The sequence below is a fragment of the Octodon degus genome, unplaced genomic scaffold (genome assembly GCF_000260255.1).
Source record: "Octodon degus isolate 3935 unplaced genomic scaffold, OctDeg1.0 scaffold00053, whole genome shotgun sequence".
NCBI classification, from domain to species: domain Eukaryota; kingdom Metazoa; phylum Chordata; class Mammalia; order Rodentia; family Octodontidae; genus Octodon; species Octodon degus.
Window position 1 is genome coordinate 226,916 of NW_004524629.1, and position 14,486 is coordinate 241,401.

Here is a 14,486-nt window from a genome sequence, read left to right on the forward strand (position 1 = left end):
CCAACATTTTGGCCCTAGCCTGCTAAGGTCAATTTAGACTCAGGACATATGAGAACTTGTACTGTAATGTCATGTAACTCAGCAGTGTCCCAAATTTTCTGATCAAGGAGATTGTGGGGCCAAAGAGGAAAGTGATTGATGATGTGGAGTGTGCCTAGGGAGAGTCACATGGAGAGAGAACACTCTCTCAGGCTTTCACAGAGGACACATTGGCCAGGCAATGGCCGTGACTCATCCACATGGCTGACACTGACAATCTGAGGTACAGGATCTCAGGATAAATCCTGAGGTAATTTCACTGACCTTCTCAGACCCAAAATCTACAACTCTTGTTGCATAGGTCCTGTTTTACCTTGGTCGTAACCATCCAGTAGAAAAGTTTAAAAGTGAAATATAAGAAGTGAAGCCATGCTGTTATGTTGAGCTGTTGGCGACTTGGGTCAATAATTTCTGACACTGCCAGTTAAGTGGCGGACCCAATACTATTATGGGCTACTGGACTTTTTTGGAATATTTGTTGAGTTTACACACCTATAATATTCAAAATTGGAACTTAACAAGGGGGGGTATACAGGTGAATGTCCATTTTGTATCTGTGTATTCAAAGTGGTTAGGATAGATATATAGTTACATTCTCTTAATGGATAGGATGACTTGTTCTAATGGTGTTTGTAAATGGGAGGTCAGGTCCGCATCTTGTACAGCAATTAACCACTATGAAGAGTGTATGCAGTGTGTTAATTATTGAAACTATCCTACCAGTTTGATTTGGAACTGTCTCATTGCTATTTGTTTATCAATAAAATTATGTCAAAAAAATAAAGATAAGCATTATTTTATACACAAAAGAAGTACCAGAATCACAGAAAAAAGTGGCAGTTAAAAATCATGCAGTTAAAATTTTTCAAAATTTAGGTATAATTAATATTTGAAATCATATATTTAATTTTCTCTAATATGTGTAAGGTCTATCATGCCTAACACATTGCCAATTATAGACAAAAAATGGAATTCTTAAATGAATTTCAGATCTGGTACACTTTTTTATTTTATGGAAAAAAGTAAAGCAAAATTTCTCAGCAAAATAGTAGGAGAGTAACAATGGTTAATACATTACATGTTGTTCACTTTGAAGGGTACAAGATATGGGCATAAAAATTTCTCCAGTCACACTTATCACAAACTTTCCTTTTTAATGAATTAAGAGGCACCAGTAGTGTAACTGACTTGCGTCATTTTCCTTTCCCTCCTGTCCTTTCCTCTCTGACCCATTCTAGTACCTTTTTACTTTCACACAATTACTTTCCATTACATAATATCTATTGGAGAGACACATCTTTAAACCTAGAGATAAAACTTAATTGATTTTGCTTTACCCTTCAGTTTAAGTTAAATATTAAAATGTTTTCATTTCTTTACTCATTTATCTTGGAGTCTTCCAACTTCATGTACATGAAGTATCACTAACGCTTGAAAAATGACTATGAGATTTTTAAAAATCTTGAATATTTGCTCTTTGTATTAGTTAAGCTGCAACTGGTACGAAATTTTTTAAAACGCAAAATGGCCCAAGAATGAGAAGAAAACTATCCCACATATGAAGCTCTTACCCTGGACCACTTTCCTTCAAGGGAGGACGCAGACAGCTTCTTCCCCTTACTCATTTGGCAGCAAGCTGGAGGAAGGGGACAAAGGCCTGTGTGAGAGGAGTCCACTGACCATACATAAGCTTATGCTCTCCTTTTGTCACCAGAATTCAGTCACCTCGTCACATCTAACTCGAAGGGACGTTAGGAAACATCAGATTGCGCAGTGAGGGAGGAGATTCAGGCTGACCAGAATGATCAGCTCCACCCAACTCCCTTCTCTACTGCCTGGCTTTGAATTTTATACCTTAGCTGTTGAGACCATGAAAGTACATGTTTCGATGTACTTTTGGTTTTTGAGCTCCAAACTAAGGAAAACTATGAATTTGGAAATTTCACCTATGATTACATTTCTATCTGAAATATATACATATATACATATGTATTGTCATATAAAATATATAAATATATAGGTTTTATAAATACCAATTAGTATAATATATAAAATAATTATATAAAGTAAAATAAATAAATATATTTAAATATATGTACACGTATAAATATAGGTGAGTTGTTAAGTGGGCTTCCAGCATCAGAGGTGGGAAAATTCATAATGGAGGGTGCAGTAGGTGCTAAGGCTAAGAAGAGGAAGACTGCAGGACAGTGGGGATCCAAGAGGCAGCACCGGTCCAAAGCTGACGGCCTGGAAATTCATGGAGAGTCCTGAGACTGAGTCTACACTGGAAGGCTAAAGGATGTGGAGACCAGCGCCCAAAGATGACAGCAGAAAATATCCACCTCCACAGGGCTACTAGAGTGCTGCAAAAACAGGCATATGTTCTGATTCCAGCCAGACCACAGGCCTCTTGGTCGGTGCCACCCACCACCAGGGAGGAACTTTCCTCCTCCAGCTTGCTGACCTTTGTGCCAATCATCCCTAAACGTGTGCTTGATAATCTCTTAGTGTTTCTTATTCTAGTCAGGTAGACATACCACAGTCACTAGCTACAGTGATATACTAGTAGATAGAGGTATGTTAGTTAGCTTTTTGTCACTGTGACAAATACCTGAGAAATTCAAGTTACAAGAGGGATGTTTCATTTTGGCTTCTGGTGTCAGAGATTTCAGGCCATGCAGGTGAACCATCCTAGTAAAAGGATAAGGCAGGGGAGAGCTGCTCCCCTCAGGGCAACCAGGAAAGAGGGAGGGAGTGGGTACAGAGGGAGGGAGGAAAGGAGGAAGGGAAAGAAGGCAAGCTAGAGATGGAGCTAGAGAGACAGGGAGGGAGAGCTAGAGCTAGAGCTAAAGAGGCAGGGAAAGAGGAAGGAGAGAGAGAGATGAGACAGAGATAGAGATGGAGAGGGACAGGGACAGGGAGAGGGAGATGGGGAGAGAAAGAGAGGGAGAGAGAGAGAGAGAGAGAGAGAGAGACAGAGACAGAGACAGAGACAGAGGAAAGGAGAGAGGGAGGGAGGGATAGAGAGACCCAGACAGAGAGACAGACAAACATTAGACCCAAGGGGACCAAGATACACTCTTCAGGCATGTCTCCAGTGACTTGTTTCCTCCAATTAGACTTCATTACCTTATGTTTCCACGACCTTCAAATAATGGCATCAGATTATGAATCTGTCAGTGGATTTACCCACTGATAAAATCCAAGCTTTCATGACCCTACCACTCTAAAGCCTCATCTCTGAGCACTGCAGTGTTGGGTACCAAACCTTCTGCATATGAGCCTTTGAGGGACATTTCAGATCCAAACCTTAAGAAACACCTTCTTCAAGCCTCTTCTGTAAAGGATCAGATAGTAAATACTGTAAATTCTGCAGGTCATAAAGTCTCTGTCTGTACTCAACACAACCATATCGATGCCAGGACAGGCAACGTGAGTTGATGAAGCCATACTCTGAAAATGTTACTTAGAGTGATGGGGGGTGAGCCAAATTTGATCCATATTTCACAGTTTGATGAATGCTATTCTGGTAGAAACACTCATAGACAGGATGTTTGTCTTCTGTCTTTCTTAAAAATACTATAGCTTTTTCTACTACATACTGTGATTATTTGAATAGAGATACATCAGCATGTAACTTAGATATATGCTAACCATGCATTTTTGAGGAGGATGAAAACTGCATGCAATTGTTGTGTTGGTCTAGTATTTGTGCTTGAAATGTCTGTTCATTGTGAGATAGGCTTGGGGAACATGGGTGGATGGGAAACTGCAATGCATTCTCATCCCTATTTGAACTGTAAAATGGGAAGAATTCATTTTAAATTTGCTAAAGCATACAATGTCTCTCTTTGTTCACATTACTGACAAAACCAGAAATAGATCTTCAGGGAGAACAACACCCATATCTTCAAATATTGTTTTTATAAATGTGTCTCTCTATTTCAAGAATAAAATGCACATGGTATTTTAGTCTGTTTGGGCTATAGTATAGTTTTTGTGCAATTCTGGGCTTGGGGTGCCAGCATAACTAGGCTTCAATGAGGGACTTTTTCCTAGTTTGAAGATGGCTATTTTCTTGCCATGACTTCTCATAACAGAGAGGAGAGGCAGGGAGGGGAGAAGAAGGAGGGGGCAGAGAGACAGCTAGAACAAGAGTGAGAGTGAGCTAGAGAGAGAACGGACAGAGACAGAGACAGAGACAGAGAGAGGAATCAAACTCTACTGTGTTTATTCGTACAAGCACACTGATGCTGCTGTAAGGGTTTCATCTTCCTGACCCAGTTACCTCCGTAAGTCTCTGACTCCCGATGTCAAATCACTGAGGATTTATAGATTTTCAACCTATAAATTATGGAAGAACACAGCATTAACAGTTTTATGTTAATTATTTCCAAGTAATCACAGAAATAGTCTTCAAAATGTTTGCATTTATACCCTACTTGGTCAGGAATCTCTTTAAACACGTAGTCTTTTCTCAATTGTTTCAGCTAAATTGGTAAGATTATTGCTCATGGTTCTAACTGCAATCAATTGACACTTCTGGCAAGAATCACGCTCACACTCTTTGGATTTATTGAGTAGATTAAGTCTCAGTACAATTACATGGAGTAGAATTGAGATAAATGAAGTTAATCAGGAAAACCAAGCTGCCATATGAGAAATTGAGGTAATAAACAATAAATGAGTTACAATAACTAAACAGACACCATAAACAAAGTTGTTTTTCATAAATTTTCAGATGAATATTAGGTAACTGTGTTTTATACATGAATGTTGTACATGGTAGTATTGGGAAAACCATAAAATACATCATGAAGGGGCCAGCAAGGTAGTTCAGCAGTCTAAAGCGTCGCCTAAGCCAGCCTAGGCAAGTGCAGGGACCATGCTTCTATCTGTGGTGCCATATGCCACACCAGTCCTGCCTCCAGGGTATGCTGAGCCAGCCACACACAAAGAAAAGTCATGAGGATGGTTTTAGTCCTTGGATTATTTATTATTACCAAATCTGACTCAGTTAAAAATTGACACAATGCTCCTAGCCTCAAAAAACTCTTATTAAACACTTTAGAAATAGCACTGCCCTGTGAGACACTGAATAAAGAGAATCTACTTGGAATGTAAATTATGCTGATAGGTGAACACTTTTGATTTGCAAATATATGAGAAATTCCACAAGATATCAATATTGTAAGGAAAATCGAATATAGGGATTGTAACTATTTTTATTTCAGTGGTTATACAGTCCAGAAGTTTACATTTATTACTTGCTTGTTAATTAATATAGATTTGGAATTAACCGACCAATTTGGTCTTTTAATTTTGTTCTATATTTATGGCTATGCTTGCCAAACTTGTCTTCCTAGAAAACTATGTAATTCTTTTATTCCACAAGGAAGTAACATTCACCAGATGGTGCAAGCACACACACATAAAGCCAAGATGTTGATAATAAAATAAAAATAAACCAATATGATAACCGTTTGATTTGTCTATGGTTGTAACACAAAATACTGTGAACAGAAAATTTCCATTCAGTGGTGTTGTATACGTGGGCAATTGCTGTGCATTCAAATGTCCAAGAAAACAACCCTATAAAGATCATACTCCGCAGGAATAAGCATTTGAATAGAGGAATTTCCAGCAGTACGCCCAGTAAAGAGAAGTACAGGGCCAAGAACACTTTTGCAAGGACAAAAAATAGAGTTGCTAAACAAAATGTAGAATGCCTATTTGCATTTTAATTTCAATAAACAAAAAAAGATATTTTAGCATCAATATCTCCAATACAGTATTTTCCATGCAATATTTGGGAAAGTAATATTAAAAATATTATTTTTTATTTACTTACATGCTATAATTTTATGTGCTTTAAACTGGCAATCTTCATTCCAGAAGAGATAATATGGCCCTATTTGAGAAAGTAAAATAAATTCTATGCTTGTAGCATAATATTTTTAAACACATAATATCATGTGAATGAATTTGCCATAAGAATTTTACAAATTTTTGATAATTCTATATGTTACTATATATTAAAATAAAGCATTTTTACTTATTCATGATATAGTATTTATATATATAAATGAAAATATACTTCTAACTCTAAAAATACTAGGGAAGATACACTGTTTAGTTTCAAAATTCTGAAGCTAGACAAATGAAATTAAGAAGTAGAAAAAAATCAAGACACATAGGTCTCTTATAGGTAAAATACTAACATGGGGAAAAAAGGCTACGCTTTTATATATGTCTATCTTGACTATCCACAGCAAAGGAAAGAGCATCATAATATTTCGGAAAAGGTAATGTAACTTTAATGTAAAATAGGTGTTTTTATGTGTTTCCCATCTGGAGAAAATCCTGTCTCCTTTAAAACCCAAGACCAAGGAAGACATGACTGAGAATTAGAGGGGGTGGGGAGGGGGGCCACAGAGATTCACAGATGTTAAATAGGCGTGATGGCACAGAACGGGTGATGAGCACAGAAAGGGTGACACAGAATTCTAAAGTGTCTGATGACCCTAAATGTCAATCTCCAACTTCAGCGCTTAGACAGAAGACTGGTTTCACAATGCTTACGAAATTACAGCAATGATACACCTGGCCAGAAATGACCCTGTGAAGTACACGGAGAAAGTTACCCCAGGTTCCTGGGTTGGAGAGGAGCCGAGTCCCAGTCAGCTCTTCCTCGAGTTCCCACTTGCCCTTTCTGAGCACTCCTGAGGTGCAGCTGCATGAATCTCCTTTGAAAAAATCCAGGAGACTCTGCAGGAAATTTACAAGAATTCTAGCTAAGAGTTGCTCCATTGAAAGCCTAGCTGGCATTTTAAAATGAAGCAAAAGAATGACCTGTTGTCTTCACTATGCTTTATACATAGAAGCAGATTAATAGAGAGTCAATAAACCCTTCATAGAAACCATGATCATTAGTTAATAATTACCTGTCAGAAGACTCTTTGTAGTAATTTTAAAGAACAATATTGTCTATTCTTTACCATCTAATCTTACAAAGATATTGGCACATGATATTATTAAAAATTATATATAAAGAAGAATTTGAGGTTTGAACAAAATATATCTAGCATAAAAGAGGCATTGGCTTGTTTTATTTCCTCCCATTTTACAGGAATTTATTGAAACAGCAGAATAAAAATTAAAGCTGTCTTATTTCACTTGCCTAGAAATTCTGTCAGCAGATAATTACATTATCTTCAGTTTCTGACTGGCAATTCATTTGAAACTCATCACTGATCTGAAAAAAATATTTAATAACTTTCTAGTTCTTTAAACAGGATATTAGCTTAAGATAGGAAAGTCTACAAAGAGGAATTTGTTGTCAAATTAAATGTATAACACTAATATGAGACTCCATACTAGTCCAGCTGGCTGTAGATCAAATAATTCTGGGTGAAACTGAGCCAAGACTTTTGCTAAAAGATCCCTTTCTTTCATGGGTAAGCATGGAATATTACCAACCCAGAAAAGCCATGGAGATGCATATGGAACTGCAGACAGTGTGGGAGCCAGGACCTTGAATTAAAAATCAGGAAATTTTAGTTCTGTTCCTGGCCCAGCCTTTATTATGGCTAGGCCATCTATGTGATGCTTCTGGCAAGCAGAGCCTTCAAGCTACACTTTATTTGCCCTGCCAAAAATGCACTAGTAAGAAGCATCAGGTATTTTACTGAATGTTTCGTTCTCTGCTCACATTTGGCTTTGGGTACAGAGCCAGTGTGTGTCTGCGGGAGGCAGTCTTTTCTCTGAAGCCCATAGTTACTCAGTGGGTAAAACACCTCAGACCTTGAACTACCTCCTCATACCTGATGTGTGAGCTGTGATATCTGCTGTTTAAGCATCAGCATTTGGAAAAAGAAGAACGTTAGAATTGTCCTCCTCAGATGGAAGGAAAGGAAGATACTAGAGACGCCTGATGTTCAAGGCATATTAATTTAGAAGCTTCTTGGAAAAACAACCCACTGGGAACTCTATTTCTCTCCCTCAGATACTATCACAGTCAGAGAAACTTCACTACTTAAGGACTAAGTAGTTTTGCAGAATAAAAAAGAACATCTTTCAGATTTCCAGATGGCCACCAAGAGCCTTGGCCATATTGACTTGTGGACAACAAATCAAATTGAATGGAAGATTCTGTCTTGATTTGCCTAGTCTCTGCTGAACTGTGTCTGAGATACAACTGGAAATGTATTCCACAGCAACTACATATATTTTCTACACTTTGACAACAGCTGGTTGTAGTCTCAAGGCAACAGGATGTTTCTGGTCTCTGTGCTGCATAGTACAAACTGGCGGGAAAAGGCATACATCATATCAGTGACTCCAGTTCAGCTCGCAGTCAAATAAATGCATTTTCCTCATTAGAAAAGCAGATTGGAGCTACTCCACTAAGAATAGCCTGTTTGTGACCGAGACAAGCATGACATTCTTGAGCTTCATTAAAAGGACATGCAGAACTTGGAGAATTGCTTACATATTCTGTCTTAACCTGATAACACATAAAGACATGTTTAATTCTAGGCACAAGACATTAAATCATTGACAGAATTATGTCTTATGCAGAGACAAGTAAACAGAGCTAATAAGGATTTGAAAACATGTGGAATAAAAAAATTGAATAGAGGAACTGAGAGCTAGGGTTGTACCTCAGCAGTAGAACATAAGCTTAACATGTTCATGGTCCTTTATCTTGTGCACTAAAATAGCTAGAAAGAAAGAAAGAAAGAAAGAAAGAAAGAAAGAAAGAAAGAAAGAAAGAAAGAAAGAAAGAAAGAAAGAAAGAAAGAAAGAACTGAGGATCTTCACCTAAATAAGGAACAAAATGGACACAAGGTAGTTCTTCAAATATTTGACAGTTGTTCTGTGGAAGAGACCCTGTAAGTTCTGACTCATTTCGCAGGAAGAAATTGGAAGATTAGAGGAAATCTGAATTTTACTATATTATATCTAACTGATCTGCATAAATAAAGCAGGTAGCTTCCTAGATAATAGCATGTAAAACACAAAATTGATAGGGTGATTGTTAAATGTTGAAAGAACTGGATAAGTTGACTTCTAAATATTTTTGCAATTAACAGAGTATTAGAGTTCTTTAAAAACTCAGTTTTTCTGTGTTGGATGGAATGGAAGCCAGACTGCAAGAGGTGAGGCACTGAACTTAAAATCTTGTCTGTTAAGGAAGATAAAAATGAAACAGTGGGACGGGAATGAGACTTGGAGTGGAAGAGCTGGGTCTGGCCTGCGATTTGCCCACACAGTGGAGCCTTCCACGCAAGACTTCCTGGAGTGAAGCTTCACTTTCTGCAGAAACAGGGCCCTGGAATTGGTCATGGGGTCCTGAGTTTCTAAATTCTTAAATTTTGAAATAGATAGCCATAAGAAATTGTTAAACAATTTAAAGAAATATATTTTGATTAAGAAAAAATGCAAATATAAAGTCTTGTTAGTTACAATGAATTTTTTTCATTAACTTTATTGAAAATTAATAATTACATATCATATTAAAAATTGTAGACAAATACTTCAATGTGAAAGATACAAGATGTAGAAGAGTGATTTTTACAGAAATATTTCTGAAATGAATATATCACATGAGATTAATTGATTGCACACTGTAAATAAATTATTTACAAACTTATATGAATATAACAACAAAAACTGTCCAAAATAAAAATGAAGAAGAAAAAAATCACAGATCAGTCATATAATAGTTCACTGTGTCAAAATCAAGAAACTTATACTCATATAATTAGAATTCTCAAAGTAGAAAGGAGTAGGCAATAAATATTTAAAGATTTAAAATTTCTGAATTTAGTTGAATTTATAACACCACATTTCCAAGAAAAATAAACCTTTGGACAAGAAATTTGAATAAAATCATACCAAGATACACAAAAATGAAATTGTCCAAAGCTTATTGTAAAGAAAAAAGTCCTTAAAGTATATACATAAAAAACATTAGGGGCCAGGTAAATGGCTCAGTAAAATAAGCACTTGCCTGGCAAGTGCAAGGGTCTGAGTTCAAGCCCCAGTTCCACCAAAAAAATTAAATTAAATTGAAAAAAAAAATATATATATATATATATTATGGAAGAACAAAATTAAATAGCATCTTATTCCACATTAGAAAGAAAAAAAAGACCAAGTGTGTAAGAAACTAATTAAAGGACTGAAAGAAAGAAAAAAAATCTGCCCTCTCTGATTTTATACTTAGCAAATATACCTTTGAGAACTAAAAGTAAGATATTTTCCACTTTTACAAACTTGAAATATTCTAGTACCTCCAGATGCAGCATATAGGAAATAACAAAAAGCATAATTCAAAGGCAAGAGAAGTTGCAGTGTGCTCCTTTATGAACAATAAAGAGCTCTCAAAATGATAGTTATGCAGGATTATATAAAATATATTAGATGAACCCTGATTTAAAAGGTCATTAAAGATTTCTATGAAACAGTACCAATCTTTTTTCAGGTTATACACTTTTTTTACATACATATGGATGTGTATGTGAGTTACAATTAACTTTAAGGAACTTTGTAAGCTTAGGTAGAACATAGGTCAACAGAGGCAGACAGAGGCGCCCCCCTGAGACAGTCCTCCAGAAGAGCGCTGCAGCCTCTGGCGCATGCTACCTGCACAAGGAACAACCGCTAAGGAAAATAACGGGACCAGTTAAATAAATTGAATCATTTCATTGGTTTTATTTTCACTTGGCCATAATTCCAGGTGCTGATTTATCAATTAATATTTCTATTTTAAATCAAAAATCTAAGAATGACTCTACATCCTACTGGTTCCTGTCTCCATTGTGTCGAAGGCAAATCATACTCACTCTTACCAAATTCCAAGGACATGTTATGCATATTCCTTCCAAGTTTGAATTTAATAATACCTAGGTGGTGTTCTTAAAGGGAACCAGGAATGTATTAATACCAAAACAATCAGGAAATGTAACAAAACAAAACCTTCTTTTTTCATTAGAACATAAACATTTACCAACAACTACTGTCATCCACCCCTACTCCTAGAAAACAATGTTCCCACACAGCTCTCTCTGTCTCTCTGTCTCTCTGTCTCTCTGTCTCTCTCTCTGTCTCTCTCTGTCTCTCTCTCTCTCTCTCTCTCTCTCTCTCTCTCTCTCTCCACTTTGATCTCAAAACATACAGGGACTTGTTTTATGATTAGCTATTGTCACTCTATAATTAATATACTGTTTGTCCATTAAGTTTTCAGCATAAGAAGACCAGAACTATTCTTAGTCACAGTCACTAGCATTAATGGATATCAAATATAGTTGAACTTCCAAAAATCTTTCACTATGAGTAGATACTGAGAAGCTCAGTTAAAAATAAACTTAGTAAATCACTCATCATTTACATCCTACCAATACCCACCCAGTGCACAAAGAGCAAAGTCTAGCTCTTTGCAATGATCTTCAAAACAGAATGTCACTGTCACCTGCTTGCACTCAGCTCATCTTGCACAGCATTCTGTCCCTCTCCCTCTCTCACCTTCAGTGTCCCTGCTTTTATTTTATGCTCCTCTAATTGGCCAAAATAATTCTCATCTCAGTATCACTGTATCACTCTTTGTGCCACTTGCAATGTTATTTTCTAGTTCCTCTCTTCCTCCTCATTGCTCCCTCTCTCTTTTCCTTCTTCTTCTCCTCTCTTTTCTCCTTATTTTTATCTCTATCTCCATCATCACCTCTATCTCATTCTACCCCCATCATGGTTAGACTCTCACTTCCAAAGGCCACTCTTTGGATCATCCTCTGTAAAGTGGAAAAGTAACTTATTCTTGAAGTTACTTCTCATTGACCTGTAAGAACTTTGTTAATAAGCAACTAACATATTTTTATTATTCATCATATGCTTATAACTATCATACTGATGAATTTACTAGCTTTCATTCCTTCTCCTTTGTTCACTGATGGATAATGCTTGGTCCAGAATAGCTGTAACAGAAGGAAAGCAGGAATAAAATATAAGAAAGAAGAGAAAATAACATCTTACTTTTGACTTGAGGAAAGTAAATTACTGAAATATTGACGTCATGGGTGAGTTTCACTTCCTAAAAAGTTTCTCTTCATGGACTATAATGACAGAATGAAATTAGTCCTGACTGAAGAGGTCACCCAGACCAAAGTGTGCGAAGGTGCTACTCTGCTTTCAGGCATTGCCTGTTCGTTGAAGTTTAGTCATGGGTGTATGAAAGGTAGAAACTTTATGAAAAATTAATACTTCAGATTTAAAACTAAGGACAATGACATTGCCCAGAAACATCAGGCTTGCAGTCATTGCGTTTAGTGAGATTTTATGCATGTGTAATATATAAAATGCTTGACCCTTCCAACAGAATATAACAGACTATGAGCAAGGAAGTGTCCATGAAGGAAAGGAAAATTTAGGCTTATTTCTCTAAAAAGGATATCACAGAACAAACGGTTTGGTTTTATCCCTTTGGCAGATGTTGGAAATAATTTGATATTCAGCCAAGGATTTGGAAGTATTTTTAAAGTATAATCTTGGCATTCAGTTAGTTCAAAGACAGTTCTGAGAGTACTGCTGATAGGCCCAGCATAGCTGCAGGATGGATTGCTTTACTTAGTAGCTGGAAAAAGCATCGCGCTATATTTTCCAGGCTTAGGAGGTGATATAGCATGGCTCCTATTGATTTCATTATTATGATTATTATTGAAAGTGTACTAGGAGGCAGTGGACAATGTGATTCTATGACTTCCAGGGTGAGAAGCTTCAACTTGGTCTTTCAGGACCCCATAATTGAGAAATCAAAAATTGTCACACAAAACTATATGTGAATATAATAATTCAAAGACCTTATTTAAAAAGAAGGTGATTATATAAAATAATACAATGGAAGAATAATTAAGGAGACTTAATTACTATCATTCAGATTTTTCCATTTTTCAAGTATTTATAAGGAAGTTAAATATAAAAATCTCTAATATTTCTGGATTTATTTTAGGGTATCAGAAGGATTTTATTATATGTAGCATTCTTTCAAATATAACCAAGTTCTGTAGCATTAAAAGATATAATATATATAAAGGTTCAGATTTCTTTGTTCACAAACACCATTCTTAATTTATTTTCAAAGTTTATTTTTCTTAAGTTAATTAATCCTTAATTCTTATTGATCTGTTAAAACAAATATACACTTAGTTTTTAAAAATAATTTATCTACTATTAGCTTAAGTAATTGATTCTCTAGCCAACTTAATCTAATAAATCAATTATTTGACATCTGAAAGATCATGCTTTTATAATACTAATGATCCGCCTCAGCTGGTGAAGGTGCAGAGACTCCTGTAGAATTAGATTAACATGTTAAATTACTATTGTCCCTCAGGAGTGCCTGTAAATGGACGATGGAGAACTTGAACGGATTAAAAATAGCTCCAAAAACAATATTGAAGGTCTGATTGAAGCAGTATCACTCTTATGCCACGAGAAACGCTGTACTGAAAGAAGATCCCAAAGCTGCTGCTCTTGAACTGACAAGCCTTCAAGACTCTGTCATGACATGTTTTCTCTGAGATTAGCTCCATGTGGTCCTTTAAAGATTATTTCTAATAAGTATCTCAGACAAACAGGAGTTAAACAACCTAGTCATGAGTGCTGCGTCCCTCGGAAGGCTAGCAGAGTCCATTCCCATTCTCACTGCACTTTGCTTCTAAGGAACCTACCTGGGCTCCACATCCTCGTTTTTCTGCTCAACATCCTACCCTGCTTATCTGACACCACGAGACATTTGGAGGATTTCTGGTACACACTTACTTGAGTACACAAAAGTAGTAAAGAATCAGATCCAAGTAACTCTACATGGTCTTGAGAAGCTTTAACTGCTCCTATAAGCCATACTGTTTTGAGGAAAAAAAATATATATATATGTGTGTGTGTGTGTGTGTGTGTGTGTGTGTGTGTCATAGAGTATTTAGAGTAAGCAACCATGGTCATTTTCATAAATATTTACATATATATGTGCAATATATTTTTCAAAGGATTTAAAAGGAAAGAAATCTTGGAAAGAAGTACTGGCAATGCTATAGCTTGAAGCAGCAGTAAGCAAAGGGCCCCATGCGAGAAAAATCACTTACTGCACAAAAACCTTGTTTTGCTTCATTTCTTTCTCATGACTTTTACTATATTCAGAAATATCCCTCTAAAAATATTCTCCTCTACACATCTTTAAAGGTCTAACCACAAACAACTATTAGTATCTTATAATTAATTTATATGCTGGGAAAGAGAAATACAAAATTTTTATCCAAGAATAATTAATTGGAAAGTAGGAAGTATGTCTTGGTACTTTCTGTTATACTTTTGCATATTTAATATTTTTTTTATTTATTTATTTGAGAGAGAGAGAGAGAGAGAGAGAGAGAGAGAGAGAGAGAGAGAGA